General features: G+C 38.2%; 1 protein-coding gene and 1 long non-coding RNA gene across 2 annotated transcripts in view; both read left to right on the top strand.

The window, feature by feature from the left end:
• SMYD3 (SET and MYND domain containing 3) overlaps window positions 1-22,598 on the top strand; it is a 726,401-nt gene that overhangs the window by 197,731 nt on the left and 506,072 nt on the right. The window lies entirely within an intron of this gene.
• Window positions 1,431-21,716, top strand: LOC122452139. Its single transcript, XR_006272594.1, has 3 exons — window positions 1,431-1,488; window positions 4,658-4,660; window positions 21,335-21,716. It is a non-coding gene; the product is annotated as an uncharacterized LOC122452139 (long non-coding RNA).

Genomic DNA, 22,598 nt, shown 5'->3' with positions numbered 1-22,598 from the left:
TTCTTCTTGTGTTCATGGAAGTCTTCTTTTTAAAATCGTATTTTCAGTTTTTTGTTGCTTGTCATTTACTAATATTCAGAGAAATATGTGATTTTTATGACATGTATGTGCACTACAGGAGTATCTGTTCACATTCATTATTTTTCTGTCTGCTTTGAGCTAGTTTTTTTTTTTAATAGCTGATGTATATTTCTACATGTACTATGGTTACCTTTATAGAAATTTTTTCAAATTTATTTTGCCTTGTACACATTCTTTGCTGTCATTTTGTATATTTAGTCTCTAGAAATTCATTCAAATATATTTTATATTATGTTGTTTTGTTAGTTGCTAGTATCATCTGAAATATCAGTTCAGTTCAGTTCAGTCGCTCAGTCATGTCCGACTCTTTTTTTTTTTTTAATTTTTTATTAGTTGGAGGCTAATTACTTCACAACATTTCAGTGGGTTTTGTCATACATTGATATGAATCAGCCATAGATTTACACGTATTCCCCATCCCGATTCCCCCTCCCACCTCCCTCTCCACCCGATTCCTCTGGGTCTTCCCAGTGCACCAGGCCCGAGCACTTGTCTCATGCATCCCACCTGGGCTGGGGATCTGTTTCACCATAGATAGTATACATGCTGTTCTTTTGAAATATCCCACCCTCACCTTCTCCCACAGAGTTCAATAGTCTGTTCTGTATTTCTGTGTCTCTTTTTCTGTTTTGCATATAGGGTTATCGTTACCATCTTTCTAAATTCCATATATATGTGTTAGTATGCTGTAATGTTCTTTATCTTTCTGGCTTACTTCACTCTGTATAATGGGCTCCAGTTTCATCCATCTCATTAGGACTGTTCAAATGAATTCTTTTTAACGGCTGAGTAATATTCCATGGTGTATATGTACCACAGCTTCCTTATCCATTCATCTGCTGATGGGCATCTAGGTTGCTTCCATGTCCTGGCTATTATAAACAGTGCTGCGATGAACATTGGGGTGCACGTGTCTCTTTCAGATCTGGTTTCCTCATGTCCGACCTTTGCAACCCCATGAACTGCAGCACGCCAGGCCTCCCTGTCCATCACCAACTCCCGGAGTTTACTCAAACTCATGTCCATCGAGTCGGTGATACCATCCAACCATCTCATCCTCTGTTGTCCCCCTTCTCTCCTGCCCTCAGTCTTTCCCAGCATCAGGGGCCTTTTCCAATGAGTCAACTCTTCACATGAGGTGGCCAGAGTATTGAGTTTTAGCTTCACAATCAGTCCTTCCAATGAATACCCAGGACTGATCTCCTTTAAGGAATGGACTGGTTGGATCTTCTTGCAGTCCAAGGGACTCTCAAGAGTCTTCTCCAACACCACAGTTCAAAAGCATCAATTCTTCTGCACTCAGCTTTCTTCACAGTCCAACTCTCACATCCATACATGACTACTGGAAAAACCATAGCCTTGACTAGACGGACCTTTGTTGGCACAGTAATGTCTCTGCTTTTAAATGTGCTATCTAGGTTGGTCATAACTTTCCTTCCAAGGAGTAAGTGTCTTTTAATTTCATGGCTGCAGTCACCTTCTGCAGTGATTTTGGAGCCCCCAAAAATAAAGTCTGACACTGTTTCCACTGTTTCCCCATCTTATAGTACCATTATTAAATATTATATGCATGATGTGGGATTTTATTTACCAGTAAGATTATTATGCTTTTTTCCATGCTAAGTATCTGTTGATTTAAAACACTTAAAAATAGCTTTGTGGTGCTATTCCTTATTTTTAGGTTAGTAGAATGTAATTGCGTATCTTGAACTTGATATGTCCAACTGGATTCTAGTTTACAGCATATGAGCAAAACAATTCCTTTCCTCCTACAAAATCACTTTGAAGTCTCTGTCAATATATATATTATAAAAATACTTTTATAAATTATTTGCCCTTGTTCCTTGTAACTTTGGGATTCTTCAGAGGAACAACCAACTATATGTATGCATGTGTGTGTGTGTGTGTGTGTGTGTGTGTATTTGAAGGGTAAGGTGGGAGGAGGAGAAGAGAGAGAGAAGGAGATGGGTGGATGTGGGTGCCCTGGGTTATTTCCCACGTGGCAACGATTTGTTTGAGCTGGGTGGCAGCTATCGTTTTTAACTCTACTCCTTTTAGTATAGCACTCCAGTTTGCTATATGCAGCCCACTCAGCTAACCTCAACCCGTTCTTTCAGACTTAATATAAACTTAAACTTGAGCGATAGATTTTTTTTTTAAAGTCATTATAATTGAAGTAGTCTTTTTGCTTCTTTTCTCTACCATCTTGTTTTTGTAGTTCTTTCCATTTGGAATCTCTTTCCCTATTGAAAATCCACTGCATCCTTCTGTGATCAATTCCATCTTTGCACAAAAACTCTTCTAATTTCATATGATTGAAAATCTGGCTTGATGCTGAATGAAGCAAAAAAGGGATTTGCTTGCTAGGAACTAAAAGATGCCTCCTTTGGCAGTGCTAAATCCAGAGGCTCAAGAGCTATCATGAGGATCTGTTATCTCTCCATTGCTAGACTCTCTTTCTATGGGATGCCTCCTTTCTTGGACAGGCTCTTACCTTTTGGTGGCAAGGCATTGTTTGCAAGCTGTAAGTTTTCATCCTTTCAGTTCCAAAGCCAGCATGGAAAAGAATTTGTTTTTTTGGTTGCTTAAGAAAAATTCCTAGGATTAGTGGTGATTGTATTTAAATAGTATGGCTTGGGTCACAAATGAGTTTTTGAACCATTTTCTGTAACCAGGGGGATGTCATGTTTTTTATTTACTCAGCCTAGGTCACCACCTACCCCTGACATTAGCTTCACAGGAGCAGGGAGACAGATAATGGGGAAGAGATAATTATCAGAGGAATAAGGGTATGAAGGCTGGATGACAAAAATGGTATGTACCTTCCCGTTCCTTGGTTGCCTTAATGCAAATTCTGTGTCCCTCTGCTAAACTCTGATACTGATGTTCAGCAGCACATATGATATCCTGCTTTGTGTTATAGCCATTTGTTTATTCACTTATTTGCCAGACATTTATTTCATGCCATTGATTTATGTAGGCATTGACCAAGAGGATGAAAATATGAAGATAAAGAAGACTCATCAGTTGCCCTTGGGGAATTCACAATACAATGTGTATCATTTGTTTGCCAACTGGATTGTAAAGCTTAGGGTATATCAGAAATATTACTGTGCTCCCTTGTAGCACGTAACATAATATTTTCCACAAAATAGATCTTGATAGATAGTAGAAAGTTCGTGCGTACAGCTTACTAGTAGTCTTATTACTTCAGACTTGCTAGATGAATGAATCTCAATTTGTGACCAGTTTTCATACCTGAAAAGCATTCCCGCTATACCTGTATGCTTCTTCCTGACTCGCAAGAAGTATGGTCTCTCTTTGTCAGATCGCTGTGGTGTTGGGAAATTCTTATGTCACAGTTACTTGTTGGTTTATCTTGGCTCCTGTAGTAGAATGGGATATTCCTGAGGGCAATGAATTGCTTAATACATGTTTGTTGATTTCCTTCTGTTGAATGATGGAATGTATGTGCTTTGATCATGGGAAACAGTTTCAGTTCTTTTCACATTATCTCTTTATAGTTTATTTGTTCCTAAGACTCGGTTTAGATTTTTCCCTCAAGTTCTCATTTATGTTTAACAGGCAGTTTTGGGTTTTGATCTTCATATGGTGCTTTTTATATGTACAATTTGAACTGGTATTATTTTAATACCTGTCACAAAGTCAGAGTTGGTATTAATAATCACAGAGGACTTAGATCTCTGGAATACTAAATCTGTCTTTAGGATGAATATTATTACAGAAGAAAAATGAATTCTACTGACTGGTTATTCAATCTGAAGTTAACATCCCTTGTTTTTATCTTTTCTGCAATAAAATTCAGGCTTTGATTTCCTGAGGTCTTTGTAATTGCTACTGAAAGAAACAAACTTGGTGTGCTTTGAGAAGGATAAGAGCCAACATTGAATATTGGCCATATAGCAGGCACTGTTCCTTGCATATATTATCTCTTAAATTTCCCCAGTTTTATGGGGGTAATACTATTATTATGCATGTATTGTAGGAGAAAAACTGAAGCTTGAAAAGGTGAAGGAACCTCCCCAGGGTCACGTAGCGAGTCACTGACAGAATTGGGCTCCTAAAGCATGTATCTCTGATTGTAGAGCCCATGGTGTAAGCACCTGGACAGCACAGATACATGTAAAACACAAATTCATACTTTACCACCCATATTCTCTCCCACCATCTTGAAGGTTTAAAGCATCTTCATGCTGGTAATATATTAAACATTTGCTGGACTAATTTTTTCACCAGTATTACCAAGAAGACAATTTTTTGTATTTCTTTTCATCTCTTGTGTAATAACAGTGGTAGACTATAGACAGCCAACACATTATCTTTCATTTCTCTAAGTACCTCTCATCATTTGACACAAAGGAAGGCCATTGTCTACAATATATGCAAATATGTATTTTTCAACTGTGATAATATATGTAATCACTTATTTCAAACACTTGTTCTAGTGTTTAAATGTTTATTTGCATTATAAAGAAAATAATAAAAGTGCAAATCAGAAATTCAAGTGCTTCAGAAACCCTACCTCTTAGAGACCAGTATTTCCATCATTCCACAGATGGTGTTGGGTCTGCATCTGTATCTATATCTAACATATACACTCCCGCATGCACACCATGTGTAATTTTCTTTTAATAGTCATATATTGTTCCATGATATGCTTGCTCGCTAAGTTGCTTCAGTCATATCTGACTGTGCGACCCTATGGACTGCAGTCTGCCAGGTTCATGTGTCCATGGGATTCTCCAGGCAAGAATACTGGAGTGGATTACTATGCCCTCCTCCAGAGGATCTTCCCTACCCAGTGATCAAACTCACATCTATTACGTCTAATCTGTATTGGCAGGCAGGTTCTTTACAACTAGCGCCACCTGGGAAGCCCATTCCATGGTATGAAACTTGTCAAAATGTATATAACTAGTACTCTTTGGGGGGTATTTCAATTTTTTTTAATTGCATGAAACATCAGTATATGTTTATCTTTACATAATAAAATTGTATTTTTTTTGCATAGGATGAAAGGAAACTGAAGTTGCTCAGTCATGTCTCTTTGTGACCCCATGGACTGTAGCCTGCCAGGCTCTTCCATCCATGGGATTTTCCAGGCAAGAATACTGGAGTGTTACTTCATTTGCTATTATTTTCAAAAAAAAATAATACTGGAGTGGGTTGCCATTTCCTTCTCCAGGGAATCTTCCTGACCCAGGGATCAAACCCTGGTCTCTTGTATTGCAGGCAGACTCTTTACCGTCTGAGCCACCAGGGAATAAGTTAATAAAAATGAATTTCCAAAGAAATTTTTTTGTGCATTTTATGAAAGTGAAAGTTGTTCATTTGTGTCCGACTCTTTGAGACCTCATGGACTATATAGTCCATGGAATTCTCCAGCCCAGAATACTGGAGTGGGTACCTTTCCCTTCGCCAGGGAATCTTCCCAACCCAGGGATCGAACCCAGGTCTCCAGCATTGCAGGCGGATTCTTTACCAGCTGAGCCACATATATGTTGCCAAATTGTGCTCCAGTATATAGTGTATTAACTTAAACCCCATCAGCACTGTATGAGTGCATTTTTTTTTACAGCCTTGATAGCACGAGATATTATCATTCTTTTTAATCCTTGTCAACCTTATAAATGCTGTAAGTAATATCTCTTTGTAATTTGATTTCAATTTCTTATGTTATAAAGTTCTGTTGGGTTTTGAATCTTGAAATTTTGCTTGGTAGAACGTTGAGACTGTCACTGTTTTTCTCTGTGAAATTGAGGCTATGACAATTCTAAGCAGACCTAGGCATTTTCTTTGGCTTTTAAAAGTAGAAATGTTTCTTCCTTCTTTAGGTGGTAGAGTCTAATATACGGGTAATGTTGTATGTTCTTGATGATTCAGTCATTATCATATTATGATTGCTTTTTGTATAGCTTTATTTTAAGAGCCATTAGATGTAGTATGCTTTAACTTGGTGGGGCATATGCTTTACTTTTAGAGCAAAACTTCCATGTCACTTCTGTTATTTTATGAAAGAATACCTGGAACCAAATGTGGCAGTTCCTATATGATATCTGAAATTGTACTGTAAACACAGGAGAACCTATAATACTAGTCTCAGCTTTCTTCTTTACATTTCAAGTACTTTAGATTTAGTGGTTTCCCAGGTGGCTCAGTGGTAAAGAATCCACCTGCCAATGCAGGAGATGTGGGTTCGATCCCTGAGTCAGCGAGATCCCCTGGAGAAGGAAAGGGCAACCCACTCCAGTGTTCTTGCTTGGGAAGTCCCATGGACAGAGGAGCCTGGCAGTCTACAGTCCATGGGGTTGCAAAGTTGTGTCCAGCTACAACAACAACTTTGAATCCCATTAGGCATTAGCTGAGTTTGTTAGCTTTACTGTTCTTTTTGGTTATAGAAGAAAACTAATATTCAATATTTAAGTATTTTTTTTCAATTCACTATGTTTGTAGTGCTTGATATTGCTATGCTGTTATGTTTTATCTTTCCCCCTGCTTTTTGCCTGCAGTAATAGCTGCTGCTTATTATTTTTTAACCTCTGTAAGCATGTTTTTGCCTTTTAGGAATAGTTATCTTAGAAGTTCCTTCTTATTTCTCTTTGGCTTTTTGACAAAAAACTGTCTCTGAACCTGCAGGTTTAAATAGACAAAGGAAAAAAACCTCTGTTGTTTATTACCTTTCCAGAAGAGGGTGTAGCAAGAGAGGAAAAGAGCAACTATACTGTCCCATCCCTCTTCATATTAGGCATCTCTTAAAATTTACAGATGATGGAATATTCATCATACTGCAAAACACTCCTACTCTCATAACTCATAAATAATATTGAAAATTAAATCCAACATGTTCTGTTAACAGGACCCAAAAAAGGAAAGTTGTCTCGCTCTAAAATATGATCATTGCCCTATGAGACAAGGGTGAATAGAGAGAACACATATTTAGGACTGAAATGGAAGTCTTGGAAGGAAAAATCTTTTAATTTAATTAAAATCATTACTAATCTCAGATAGACTCATAGCATCCTTTAATTGGTGCAGTGGATTTATGGCATTTACACATCAGAAAAAATAAACAACATTTTGACATTAGATGCCTAAGAAAATAGACTTTTTTTTTTCTGGGAAATTTATTTATACTGCTAGGATTTGAGGAAAAAAAGGATCGATTGCTGCTTCCTAGTCTGTCAGTAATTTAAAGTTTTTTGCCTTTAAAAATAAATCTGCTATTGTTTCTTTCATATAAGAATGGTTATTATATAGTCCAGAAACACTAAATTTTATTTGTTGAGGATTCCGATTTTAGTGTTAAGAGCATAGAATACAACAATTCTTGATGCATTGTTTCCATTTTCTTACTCAACTACCCTTTGAGGCTGAGCCTCAACTCCTGTATTGAAAATGACTTCTCTAATATACCACATTACATCCTAAGTACAGATCCCAGTTTTCCTTTTCTGTTGCTATGTTCTGTTGAGCTCTCTGAGGCATATGTTGTTGACTGCTGTCTTCTTGGAGCTCTCCTCTTAGAACTTCCAAGGTACTTTTCTCACCTTGTTTTTAAAAATTCCCCTGACCTTTAAATATTTGATCTCTCTCAAGGTTTACCCTTATTTCTCTTTATTACTCTCTTTTCCACAATGTTTTCTTAAGGGGTATCATCCTCTTTTTTTAGATTTAGTTGTTGCTTATTCACCAGTAAGTGCATCTTTATCTCTTCTGCAGACAGCCCCCCTGAGTTCCAACCCTGTATTTCCAGCTTCTGACTATTTACCACAAGTCTCCATGTCACTTTTCAATTTGTTAAAGAATGAATGATTAGCTAGCACTTTCCCTCAAATTTGTACTCACTCGTATATTTCCTTCACCATTTAATGGTGTTGTTCAGTGGCCAAGTTGTGTCTGACTCTTTGCGACCCCATGGACTCACAGCACTCCAGGCTTCCCTGTCCTTCACCATCTCCCAGAACTTGCTCAAACTCATGTCCATTGAGTCGGTGATGCCATCCAGCCATCTCACCCTCTGTTGTCCCCTTCTCCTCCTGCCCTCAATCTTTCCCAGCATCAGGGTCTTTTCTAATTAGTCAGCTCTTTGCATCAGGTGGCCTGAGTATTGGAGCTTCAGCTTCAGCATCAGTCCTTCCAGTGAGTATTCAGGGTTGATTTCCTTAAGGGTTGACTGGTTTGATCTCCTTCCATCTAAGTTCCTCAACCTAGAAAGCTTTGGTCTTAATCTTAATCTCCATAAGGACTTCCCTGATAGCTCAGTTGGTAAAGAATCCTCCTGCAATGCAGGAGGCCCCATTTCGATTCCTGGGTTGGGAAGATCCACTGGAGAAGGGAAAGGCTACCCACTACAGTATTCGGCCTGGAGAATTTCATGGACTGTAACAGTTCATGGAGTCGCAAAGAGTAGGACATGACTGAACGACTTTCCCTTAATCTCCATAATCTTTAAAAACAATAAACAAAAGTATGTAGTCTGTGCTAGCTATAGTTGTTACTTAAATTGTTAACATTTTGTTTGAATTTAATAAAATTTAAGATACTAGATTTTAAAGTTTTCTTTAACCTTAACTGTGATTTTGAAAAGGTGTCTTTAGCCAATTCTTTTCAGGGAACCTGGGGACATGTTCTGTAATTTTATATTTTAAAAGGTAGAGGGGAAATATGACATATATAAAATTTGACTACACATAGTTTTCAGGACTATGTTTCAGAAAGCAAGCGAGTTATCTTGTATATAAGTTATGTTTGTAAAAATAGATGGTATTATATATAAGTGTATATTATGATAGTATATGTAATATAAATATATTACCAAAATTAAGTTATTTATAATTCTGCACTGACTGTATAAGAAAAGAGCTGGCCAATGAGGAGAAAAATTTCTTCAGTTATGCAAGTTGATACTTTCTAACAAAGCCAGTTTATTGTAGTAGAGGGAGTGAATATTTTTACTCTGGTTGTCTTTGAGGACATTGAGCATATATATGCTATTCTGTGAAATCATTACAAGTAGAAAAGGAATGCTTTGTTCACTGCTAAGGTTGTGGGGGAAAAGTTACCATTTCTTGGATTGTTGTAGAAACAAGTATTAAAAAGCTTACAGGAGAGAAAATCTATATGATTTTCATCGTTATGGCTGAGGCTTTGCTGATTCTGTAGAAATTGTTCCTGTCTGCTTAAGCAGTCTGCGTGTCCAGACTTCAAAATGGTCTAATTAAAAAGAGTAACTTCCTTCTCTCTCTCTCTCTTTTTTTTTTGTTTAGAATCAATTTATTTTGAATATGTCCTTCTGATATTTTCTAGATAAAAGTAGAAGGTTAAATCATCCAAGGATGTCCGGGATTTCAAAATACAGCCCACCCTCCCCCCCCAACAAATACATGTACACGTACACATAGAACAAAATACTGAAATGAAACCCTTGAGCTTTCTGTGAGAAATTTAGTCTTTATAATTCATACTTCCCTTGAGGATTGATTTTGTTCTGCTTTTGATGAATTCTGACTTTCTTGTTCCATGGCTGTCATCTCAGTTGTTTAATGATTTATTTTTCTTACTCAGAGAATTGAGTTTTCCAGATAATATAGCTATACCTTGTATTGGTGTCAAGGTCAAAATGTTTTAATTTTATTGATGGAACTCATTGTAACCTGAGGGTCCTTTGCTGTATATTTAAATCCTGTCATATCATCTAAAAATGGTCATATCTTGGCTTTTGGTCCAGCAGATACTTTTATTAAATTCCTTGGCTACATCTAGTTTACTTTTCTGTGAAAGAAATATAATGGAATTCTACCAGCATCATGATTGCAAATAGATTGTTACTATGGTAACCTGACAGTTTTTAATATTAGAGTTTTCTTGTTAAAGCAAAACTTACGACATTGGGGACCTTTCCCTGACTATGAGAACTTTATGGTGTCTCTTATAGTTGGCAGTACCCTGTGTCTGCTAAGAAAGCTCTTAATTCTTTAGCAAGAAAACCATGCATTTAAACACTTCATTTGCTCATCAATCCCTCAGCTACTGTGTTAGGAAGACTTATACTTTCTCAACTGTAGTCCCTTTCTTTGGTGTAAGGTCTTCTAGAGTTGGTGCCAGTGAGATTTGGAAGAGACACTAAGTAAAGAGAATCACATTATTGTACCTGACACCAAAGAATTTTGCTATCGACCAACTGCATGAGTGGTCTTGGGAAAATGACTTAGATTCCTTGGGACAGGTTTTTAAAAATGATAAGTGGGAATATTAATTCTTGTCTTATTTGTCTCATGGATTTATTTTAATAAAATGAACCATAAAATATTACTGTTTTTATTCATAGTGAATAATAGGAAGAACTAATACATTTGTACCATAATGGGTTTATGTATTATCTCATGTAACTCTCATAGTAACCCTGTGAAATAGATATTTTACTCTTATTTATGTATGAAGACATTTATAAGCAGAGCTTAATTGATTGGCACATAGATTTCACAGCTGTTAAATGTCTAGGTGGATTTGGAATCAGTTCTTTTTCTAGTTCCATTGCTTTCCCTGCCAATTCTTATGCCTACCATGGTAGCCAGTATGTAGCTGACTCTATTTGTTGAATAAGTGAATACTGAACTGAACACTTCCTGGAAATACAAGCTTCAGGAAGACTGACCACTTACTGATAAGCTAAATCTGGACTAGTCAAGAAATTAGAGATTAGTAATTTTTTAACAAGGTAGGCCCTATTTGTTTCTATACTTTTCTTTAGAACTTTCTTTATACTCATTCATTAGGCCTTTATCAAACTTTGTGAGTGACACTATGTGTCAGGGACTCATGTATGCAGAGATGAGTAAGACAGGCTTAGCCAGTGGTCTGGGTAGTCAGACCCTATGGAGGGTATATGAACTCCTCTAAGAATATGTGATATTTCTATCAAGATAAGTTTGTTATTAAGGCCTGGAGACTGATCCCGTCTTTGACCCTTTATTAATACTTAAAAATAACAAGAAATATATTACTCTGAAGTTCTGAGCAAGTTTAATTTGTCATAGACTCTTTAGGTTCTACAGGTGTTATACCAGTTGAGTCAAGCCAAATTATTTGTTCATCTTACAGTCTTTGAAAGTCATTGGGTGCCTGCTATGCTTGCCATATAAACTACTGGTTTATTTCTTCAAATATGAGAGTCACAGTACTGTCTACTATTCATAGGGGGCTCCTGCCCTTAGAGTACATGGGAAGGGCATTACACCCAGGCTGTAGGTGCCTGGGGAGGCTATGAGAAAGGCTTTCAGTGTTCAATGATAGTTGCTCTGTTGTGCCCGACTCTGCAACCCATGGACTGCAGCCCACCAGGCTCCTCTTTCCACGGGATTTTCCAGGCAAGGATACTGGAGTGGTTTACCATTTCCTTCTCCATGGAAAAGTCTTTGCAGCTAGATAAATTTGGGACAAAAGTTATCAGGCAGAGAAGCAGTGTATGTCAAGGCACAGATATAAAAGATGTTGTTTTGGGGAAACTGCTAAACAATTCAGTATGGGCAGGATGCAGGAACTTGCTTAGAAATGAGGCTAAAGATAGGCTGGAGCCAAGGAGTTGGGCCTTATCTTGAAGGAGAACATCTCTCTCTCTCTCTCTCTCTATATATATATATATATATTTTTTTTTTTTTCTTTTTGGCTGCTCTGGGTCTTTGTTGTGGCACATAGGCTTTCTCTACTTGTGGGTCTTGCAGACTTCTTTTGTCATGGCACACAGGCTTCTTGCTGTGGCTTGCAGACTCTTTTGTTGTAGCACATCGGGTTAGTTGTGCCATAGGTGTGTGGGATCTTAGTTCCCTGTCCAGGGATCTAACCCACATCCCCTACCTTAGAAGGCAGATTCTTTTCTGCTGGACCACCAGGGAAGTCTCCATTGAAGTTGACAAGGGACATGGGATTTGGTGAGTGAGATGTGTGCTTTAGAAGCTCTTTCTGTCTCAGTTTGGAGGATGACGGGAAGAGAGTAAAGCTGAGACCAGAAGACTGCTACAGTTACCAGGTCAAGAATGTGGTCCTGTACTGTGGCAGTGGTAACTGTGGCCGTGAAAAGGGAAGAGGGAAGGAATGAAAATATTTCTGAGAAGGTGGAATTGCTAGCACTTGGAAGCTGTCCACTGTGGGCGTGTTAGAAAGAAAGGAGCGAGGATGCCCACGTTTCTAACATGGCACACTGGGGAGAGAGTGGTAGTGCCCTAGAAAGACTGTGAATACAGCCGGGGGAGTTGAGAATAGGAAAGAGAGAAAGTGGAGGGGGAGTTGGCTATATAGATCATGCATTTCACTTTGGATGTGTTGAGTATGAGATGTTTGTGGGATATCCGGGTGGATGTATTCGTCTGGAAACTGGATATATGCAGCTGAATCTCAAGAACGATTTGGGTAGGAAATTGAGACTTGAGAATATAGTATATAGCCTCAAAAATTTAGGGAGGATTGCTTATTCTGTGGAGGTACAAATACTACTGGGACATGGTGGAAACAACGAAAACAGTAAGAATATGGGTGGAACTCTGTGGAATAGGAATATTTGAGAGGCTGATTGCATGTGTGTTCAGTCATGTCCAGCTCTGCAACCCTATGGACCATAGCCTGCTAGGCTTTTCTGTCCATGGGGTTTTCCAGGCAAGAATACTGGAGTGGGTTGCCATTTCCTTCTCCAGGGGAATCTTCCGAACCCAGGAATCGAACCTGCATCTCTTGCAACTCCTGCCTTGCAGGAGATCCATTGCATTGCAGGCAGATTCTTCACCTGCTGAGCCATCAGGGAAGCTCCCATTTAAGAGACTAGCTGAAAAGAAAGAGAAACCAGGTGTGGTGACAAATTGAGAGGAAAAGGCAGAGGAAAGCCTAGAGAAAAAAATGTCATAGAAACCACTGGAGAAAAAGACATTTCAGGGTTGAAGTCAACAGTCTCACGCTGTAGAGAAGTCAATTATGATGAAGACTAAAAAGTGTTAATTGATTTCAATGGTAAAGAATCCTTTAGTGGTTAGAGTGGTAAATGCCGAATCTTTTCACGAACTTTGGCTACAAATAAAAAATAAATAGGATGGTAGTTAAAAAGGGAATGCAGTTTTTTGGTTCATTGGTTGGTTGTTTTAAAGAGATTTGAACTTGGATGCATATTTAAAGGTAAGTGGGGTAGATGGTCATTGGTGATGAAGTGAGATTCCTGAGGTGAGAGCAAAGGGATTAGCCTTGAGTCCTGGGAGAGACACTTCCCTCCTGAGACTCCTGTGGGTTGTTCCACTGTGTATGCTAGAAGACTTAGCAGAATGGCCTCACCAGTTGGAGAGCCTTAAAGTGTCCTATATCCTCAAAAGAGAAATACATGGGCATCTGCCCCTGGAGAAGGAAATGGCAACACACTGCAGTATTCTTTCCTGGGAAATTCCATGGACAGAGGAGCCCGGTGGGCTCCATGGGGTTGCAAAATGTCGGACACAACTTAGTGACTAAACAACTTAGTGACTAAATAATGCCCACACTATACTATGTTATATTACTTTGACCTCACAGTTCTCTAATTTTTTAAAACTCACCTTCTGATAATAGCTTAATATAACTCACAGTTTAATAAAAAATTTACCTTGACCACATTTATATTAAAGTAGCCTTTTGGAAGCACTCTAAGGTGCCAATGAACCATTAGTAAATACCAAAGTATATAGTATGTGTAGAGGTGAATGATTTGTTGTACAAACTGACAATCAACATAGCTCAGAAGTGGACTGCTAGTTCTGAGACTCTTGATGAGGTCTCCTATAAGGCCGTGGCCCCATCACTGTCTTGAGGGGGTGATATGATGTAGTTTAGAGATTCACACTCCATTCCTGGTGAGGAGCTGCACCAAGTATAAAATAGTATCAGATGTGATCTGATTTGTCTGCAGTGGGCATTCCTCGTATAGATGCAGTGAGAAAGGTATTTTACCAACTGCGGCAGCTAGATTTTTGTTCTTTGTAATCCTCCTCGATTTTATCTGCAAGTTTTCTCAAGTCATGCTTCAGTTTTCAGTCTTAACCCTTCACGTCAACTAAATTTATTTTCTTGTAAATGGTTGTCTCTTGACTTCTTTCCTTGTATTTTTCAGTTCCCCTCACCCCTGCCTGATCTCCCTCTGTCTTTTTCTCAGTCCCTTATAAGAATGCAGACTGCTAGTTCTGCGAGACCTTTTAACCCCTGAATGATCTCAAGAAATAGGTTGACAATACCTGCTCACAGTACTTTAAGAAAGACTAGTAACTGTCATGCCTTTTACTGTGTCATATGGCTTATTATAGCTGATACCTGCAAAAATTACATTATAGCGTGCCGGAGTGACTTGTATGTTGGAGTGGATTTTTATTAGCCATACATTTGCCCCATATAGAGATCATGTCTGCTTAGTATGTGACAGTTATAGTAAGTTTAAGGGTCCAGACATATTGGGTTAGTTGTGGGAGGTCGTCATGACTCCTTTACAACCTACCTGTATGATAATCAAATTCATTTTTTTCCCAAGACCAATATTTTCTTCTTTCTATTATAATTAGCTTTCTCATTCTGCAAGTTAACTATGATAATAAATACTGAATACTTGGCATGTTTTCTCAAGTATGAAAATAAAGGCTTATACTTAATGCGTAAATTACAGCTGAACATAGGTCCAGACATATGTTTATTAGTGTTGCTGAAATCATTGGGACTTCTTGTCAGTGCTGTTGCAAATGTTCCTGAAGGGCCTTCAAGTTGCTTCCTTTTCTGTCCCCTGTAAATAAAATAAATACATTTTACTTTGCATGAATTTCAGATTTATTTATCCCTTTATTTGGAGGTCCAAATATAAACAGCAACAACGAGTACTGAGGAGTCCAGATGCTGCCCTGGGCTTGTTAGATGCCTCATGGTCTCTAAACATTTGGTCTACTGTTTCTGGCTAAATGCCAGGAGCAAATTATACTTTCTGTGCAACTGTTAGCTTACTGTCTCCCTTCTCAGAGCATGATCTGCAAAATGTACTCATAAGACGTCAAATTTGAATTGTAAATTTGTGTGTGAATATTATTTTACAAGTAGTCAGAAAAGAAACCAAAGGGGAACATTTTTGTAATTTGTTAGCAAGCTGTACACATAATTTATAGCTGATGCTCATTTTGACCATATCGTCATCAATATTCTATAGGATATAGAAACACCAATATTCTCAAAGCTTTCTTTCTTTTTGTTAAAATCGCTTTATTAATTTACATATTTTCTGTTGTACTTAAAAGCTTCTTAATTGAATCATCGTGAGGTAACAAATAGTCTAATTTTTTAAACAGGGGAAATTAGATATTTTTTAATGTGGAAAACTGCCTGTCTAAAAAGAAGTATATAACCTCAGAGATTTATTATTACTTTTCTTCCAACTGTTCTGTATTTGGTGATAGGGTAATTGATGATTAAGATGCCAGGTTGGTAAATTATGAAAATTGTGCACCTCCTGTGTTTTTATTTCAGAATAAAGCTAGATTTTCCCCCACCCCCAATCTGGACAAAGGAAAAGATAAACTTGGAAAAAAGAATGCTACAAAATTTTCTTTCTTTATTTTGTGAGGTTTATGTACTTTGGTTCCTTCTGTTGAGATAGTCCTAGTATTGCTTATTGATAGTACGAAAACTGAACTCCAGACACTTGAAAGAAAAGCAGTGGAATGAATGGCATCTGATGGCTGTGGCTTTATAGTGTGTTGATGTGTCTGAAATTCTCACCCCCCTGAGTTAAAGTCAAAGTTAAGTCTTGAAGTTTCTTATAAGCCCATTTTTAATTTAGACAAGGTTTTGTTTTTACAGGTGCACTCCATTTGTGAAGAAACTTCCTATAGAAAAGTCATACCTATGGAGTTTATAATTTAAGAAATTAACTATACTTTTGCTTTCTGGGAGCTTTTGCTCCCTCTCTTGACCAGTTTCCTCTCTGCTCACATACCAATATAGTTAACTTTACTTTATTGCCTTTTCTTCTAGAGTCGTGTCAATTGCAGAAGTTTTGAATATCATTCAAGTATCTCCTTTAAGTATGGAAGAACACACTTTTGATCACCAAGAAGATGGCTTCTTTAAGATCAGTGTACTTAATTTTATTGAGTTATCACTGTTTTCTCCCCATAGGCACACATACCTATTGTGATAAATACCCAAGTGATTCTCATCATCTGCATTGATGGTTGGGGAATTATTTTGGACAGAGTGGGTCCCTCTATCCATAATATTTGCATATGGCCTCAACTGAGGGAGACTTCCGTGTAACTGACCTGGGTCACCCTCGATTATTGCTTTGAATTCCTGTTGGTGATTCTATGGCCACTTGTAGTCACGTAAAATTCCTGCCAACTACTAGCAGCTGTGAACACATTTACTGAGCATTTTCTATGTGCTCTGAACTGTGCTCAGTACTTTACTTGAATTATTTTGTAAAAGACCTGTTTGAGATCAAGGTCATTGGGAGGGTAGATTTATGTACACTGTTAGATCTGCAAAGAAAGTATAATATCAAGGAATAATTTTCAAGAAGTTAGAACTTGAGTCATAGAAATGCAGACTAAAGTGTGTCAACTATTTATTAACTTATTAACAAGGAAAACAGGGTTACTACTGGTTCCAGCATTTATATCTATCTATCTATCTATCTATCTATATGTTATGTACATTGATTCATGTTCATATTTTATTTACATGTATATGCATGTGTGTGTGCTTACTTGCTCATTAGTATCTGACTCTTTGTGCCCCTTTGGACTATAGCCCGCCAGGTTCCTCTATGCCTGAATTTTCTCAGGCAAGAATACTGGATTGGGTTGCCATTTCCTCCTCTAGGGCATCTCCCCTACCCAGGGATCGAACCAGCATCTCCTGTGTCTCCTGCATTGCAGGTAGATTATTTCCCCTCTGAGCCATCAGGGAAACCCACATATATGCATACATTTATAAATATGTATATAAAATAAGATTTCTAGGTTGGAGATGAAACTGGTAATGTTCTACAGTCAGTAATAAAGCTATAACATATAGTCTTTTTCTTCAAGAGTAGTTTATGTTTAATTTTTCTACTGGTTGGTTTGCCATTTCATTTAAGTATTGATATGCTAAATATAAATACTTAACATTAATTTCATGCTAATACCTCCTTTTGTTATTTTTAATCGTTAGAAACTGGACTGTTGTGAATGGTGTATTTGAGGTTGTGTATAATCATAATTGTCATGGAGTCTGAAATCTGGAATGTGCCCTGGTCTTTGTTTATGACTGGACAGTGTGAAAAGTGGGAGATACAAACCCTGAAGATGTGGCAAGTCGGGATCCCTGTCGGTTCTGTGAGTGCTGTAAGCTCTGTGTACAAACGAGCTTGTGCTTCTGATGTCATAGGTATGGCAATTTTCTGTTTTTCTGGTCTTGCAGAAGCTGGTGTCGTTTAGGGACCAGTGGGGCAGAATATTGCAGTTTGGATCAAATTGTTTAATTTGAGACCTCTAGTTACCAAAAAAAGACATAATCATAAATACATGTGAACGGGAACTTTATTTGTGTGTGAGCAGGGGAACATTTCCTGAGGTGCTGATTACTGACAAGAAGAGGAGAGGGAGGGAGGAGGGTAAGATGGACTCATCTAACACATTTAAAGCCCAGCTTAGCCAGAGTGAGGATTCTGAGGTCCTATCTCTTTGTTCAAATTGAAAATCAAAGGTAAGACTTTAGGAGGGAAGTCATGTAGGAGTTGTAATAACAGTTATAGCCTATGCTTATTGAACATTTACCTACCATGTAGAATGCTAAGCTCTTTGCATGTGATAGTTTGGTTTTACAAAGATAATCTTATTATATTTGATTTAGAAAAGTAGGGGACTTGACCATGATTACAGTTGTGGCCCTTCAGTCTGAATCCAGGGCCCATAAGCCAGACCACTGCTTTATATTCTTTGTATTCTGCACCGTTGTTGAGTAGAAAAACTCTTTATTTCTTCTGTCTGTTTTACTGTACCAGGGAAGGGGCAGGAAGAGGGGATTAAATTCCAGTTCCTCTTAATAAATGGTTTTGCAGTAGTGGTTTGGCGTAGGGTAGGATAACATGGCAAGTGTTGACAATACAGAGAATCTAGGCTTATTCATTCCTGTTTGGGGAGAGAGATTCAGCCTCAGTTTTACCTTAAATTGTTAGCAACCATAACAAACCAGATTCATGTATAATATTTTCTAGGCAGTTTTTGTTGACTGTTTAGTTATTTTAGTCATGAATACATTTTTACCGTTTTCCCTATAACATATGTTGAAACAGAAGTCTCATCTGCTAGAAGCAGTATTAAAAGTGCTTACATAACAATAATGTTGATACACAAGATCATTTGTATCCAAACAAAGAAGTTTAACCACTGTACTTCATTTATCTTCATCTGTCCCTAAGTGGCAAGAAAAGAGATGTTGAAAAATAAGAGGAGGTAGGAAAAGAAAAACACGTTAACTTCTTGGGAACGTAATGTGGTTTTTGAATTTCTACATTGTATTTGTTTTCATGTTTTCCTTTCTTCTTTTCATGATTCCTTCTTTTTGTGGTTTTCTGCCCCCCCTCCCCCCAATAGGTTTCAGGTTCTAATAAAGTCCAGCACCCATGTATGTCATCATCCTCTGATGTTGGAGTCCTTTTTCTACTTGGTTTTTATAGCTAGATAGTGTTAAGCTGTGTTTCCATAGCCTTCTGTTTAACTCATGTCTTGGGAATTTCTTCTTTTCTTGCCACAGTTGAGTATGGGTGCCTATATTCAGGAATCAAAACTTTTTCTTCCACTGCTTTCTTAACACTTAAGTACAGGTTGTGCTCATAGTATGCATTTAAAATCCACATTTGTTCAGTGTTATCTCCACTCATATATTATACAGACATTTTGGGGTTACATACTATACGCCAGGTATTGGAGATGTGTTCAGTTCTGGGGATACAAAAATGACAATGACATAATCCCCTATGCTTAAGATGTTCAATTTTCTTGTAGAGGAGAAACATCTGTTTAAAACAGAAACATTGTACTATAGTATGACAGAGCTTTCACCATCCATAAACTAATCATAAAATAACTATTTCATAATGTTACAAGTAAGGTGAATATGATAGTGTTTGGAAAGCAGCCAGCCACAGTCTCAGGCACATAGGAGATCATTAATATTTAAATTGAATCCATTATTATTCATAAAATACAGTAGGTCCTAAAGAAGAAGGAGATAGCATTTTCCTGGGCTTGTTCAGTAAAGAATCTTGAGTTAACTCAGACCCATGATTCAGACTATATCACTGTATATGGTATGGTAGCCCTGCTTCCTTCTCACTTTTATTGTATCCAATCATATGCTAGAATTTAATTCTCAAATGTATCTTTTTAATGACTGCTAAGTGCTTGTGAGTACCCAGAGGGGAGATGCTATATTTCTATGTATCTCTGCTTTTCCATGTTCTTTCAGAAATATGTAAGTGTTTGTTAGACAAATGGATTTGTAGAATAAATCGGTAGATTCTAGGAAACACTGCTATGAAATACTAGGGTGATTTTAATTGCTGGGTCTTTGCAAATAAAATAGCCAAACTGAAGAAAGCATCTTTCCACTCGCAATTGTAGGAGTAGCCATACTTTTCCTGTCGTGTGTTTGGTGTGGGAATCTGATCAAATGCAGTTTCAACTATAGGATGCAGTTGGGAGTTGTCGCATCTGACAAATGCAGAAAAGATGAGGCCAGCAGGGGTCAGTTTAATACCAGCTTACATTGCAAGCACAGTGCTTTTTACTTCTCTGTAAACTGGAATGAAAATAGAAACTGAAATATACAATCCAAATATTAAGCTTTTTAATATCAAGCTATAGCAGAGAATTGCCAAAAAATTAGGTAGAATATTTAACCAGTTTTAATGGATGACAAAGACTACTAGTGACAGAAAATAAATGATGGAAAATAGATAGATTCACTCTCTTTTTCTTGATCTGGCAGAGTAGGACTTTCAGCTAAAGTTATTTTCCTCACTGGCTCTTTTGTGTTGACTTATGCCAGAAGCAGCGTGGAAATATCATGTGTATTCTTTTGATCTTAGTTACTTGGTAGACTTTATAACACAATGCTTAAATTTATGCCTGTTTTGGGACTACCTGGCTATAACGATAAACCACTACTCACAGCTTGCATATAAAATGTCAATACTTCACAGAGTTGTATTCATAATAAGAAACTGTACATGAAGTGGTGACTTCTGAATGCTAAACTTCAAGTGAAATAACAAATATCTATCTATTAGCTGGAGGTTATCGTGTTCTTCTGTTCTCAGCCACTCAGTCGTGTCTGAGTCTTTGAGACCCCGTGGACAATAGCCCACCAGGCTCCTCTGTTCATGGATATTCTCCAGGCAAGAATACTGGTGTGGGTTGCCATGCCTTCCTCCTCCAGGGAGTCTTCCCAACCCAGGAATTGAACCCAGGTCTCCTGCATTGCACGCAGATTCTTTAACATCTAAACCACCAGGAGAGGATTTGAATGGCCTTTATCTTTGCAGCCTTGATGTATGGGTTGACATTTAATAAGACTAGCCTCTCAAATGCTGAGAACACAATGTGTGCTAAAACTCAGAGCCTTGCCTGCTAATCTTAGTGACTGAGAGTAAGTACTCTTCACAGATCGAATAGTTGTTTTCTTGATGTCTGCAGTTCAATTCAGTTCAGTCGCTCAGTCATGTCTGACTCTTTGCGATCCCATGAATCGCAGCACGCCAGGCCTCCCTGTCCATCACCAATGAGTTTACTCAAACTCATGTCCATCGAGTCGGTGATGCCATCCAACCATCTCATCCTCTGTCGTCCCCTTCTCCTCCTGCCCCCAATCCCTCCCAGCATCAGGGTCTTCCAATGAGTCAACTCTTCGCATGAGGTGGCCAAAGTACTGGAGTTTCAGCTTCAGCATCAGTCTTTCCAATGAACACCCAGGACTGATCTCCTTTAGGATGGATCGGGTTGGAGATCTCCTTGCAGTCCAAGGGAACGCTCAAGATCTTCTTCCAACACCACAGTTTCAAAAGCATCAATTCTTCGGGCGCTTCAGCTTCTGCACAGTCCAACTCTCACATTTCTCACATGACCACTGGAAAAACCATAGCCCTTACCAGACGGACTTTGTTGCACATGTGGAAAGTATAAGGTTCTCTGCCTTTTATTAAAAGCTGTCTCTAGGTTGGTCGATAACCTTCCTTCCAAGGAGTAAGCCGTCTTTTAAATTTCTTGCTGCAGTCACCGTTCTGGCAGTGATTTTTGAAGCCCCAAAAATTTAAAGTCTGACACTGTACACATTTCCCCATTCTATTCCCATGAAGTCGAGACCATGTTGCATGATCTTAGTTTTCTGAATTTATTGAGCTTTAAGCCAACTTTTCAATCTCCGTCTTCACTTTCTATCAAGAGCTTTTTAGTTTCCTCTTCACTTGCTTCTACCATAAGGGTTGGTTGTTATCTGCCATACTATGCGTTACTCGTATTTCTCCCCACAATCTTGATTCCAGCTTGTGCTTCTTCCAGTCCAGCGTTTGTCATGATGTACTCTGCATGTAAGTTAAATAAGCAGGGTGACAATATACAGCCTTGATGTATTCCTTTTCCTATTTGGAACCAGTCTGTTGTTCCATGTCTGGTTCTAACTGTTGCTTCCTGACCTGCATATAGGTTTCTCAAGAGGCAGGTCAGGTGGTTTGGTATTCCCATCTCTTTCAGAATTTTCCACAGTTTATTGTGATCCACACATTCAGAGGCTTTGGCGTAGTCAATAAAGCAGAAACAGATGTCTTGATGTCTTGGTACACTTATTTTCCTAAGGTAGTAGGTGCTTGTTACTAAAATTGTTGAACTAAGACATTCTTATGTTAAGACTGAAGAATGTAAGAACTGTTAGACCTGGAAGATACCTGGAAGTGTCATAAGCCTCTCATAGGTGGCTGTGCGATGCCCCATGGGCAGGGCTGCTGCTGGCAGAGCACTTCAGACTTCCTTTTTCCTATTTAAAAAAAATTAAAAATTTTATTCAATTTAATTAATTAATTTGACTGCATTTGGTCTTAGTTGTGTCTTGCGAGATCTTTTCGCTGGAGTGCACTGACTCTCCTAGTGTGGCCTGCGGTCTCGGTAGTTGCAGCACGTGAGTTGGGATCTGACTTCCCTGATCAGGGATTGAACCTATGTCCTTTGCATTGCATGGTGGATTCTTAACCACTGGACCTCCAGGGAAGTCCCCCTTCAGACTTCTTATAGTATTCTTTTCCATGATACCATACTGTGTTTTTCTCTCCATACTGTGTGTTTGCTTTGGCTTGTTCACTATTCTGCATATTTGAATTGAATGTTAAATATACTGTAGAAATCAAGAGCCTGCCCTAGTGTTGTAGCCTTCTTCAGCTGTAGACTGGAAGCCCATGCTCGTGAGTAAGGACTGGTGAC

The sequence above is a fragment of the Cervus canadensis genome, chromosome 13 (assembly GCF_019320065.1).
Source record: "Cervus canadensis isolate Bull #8, Minnesota chromosome 13, ASM1932006v1, whole genome shotgun sequence".
NCBI classification, from domain to species: domain Eukaryota; kingdom Metazoa; phylum Chordata; class Mammalia; order Artiodactyla; family Cervidae; genus Cervus; species Cervus canadensis.
Note: the sequence above shows the minus strand (reverse complement) of the source record. Positions and strands in the feature narration are given on the sequence as shown.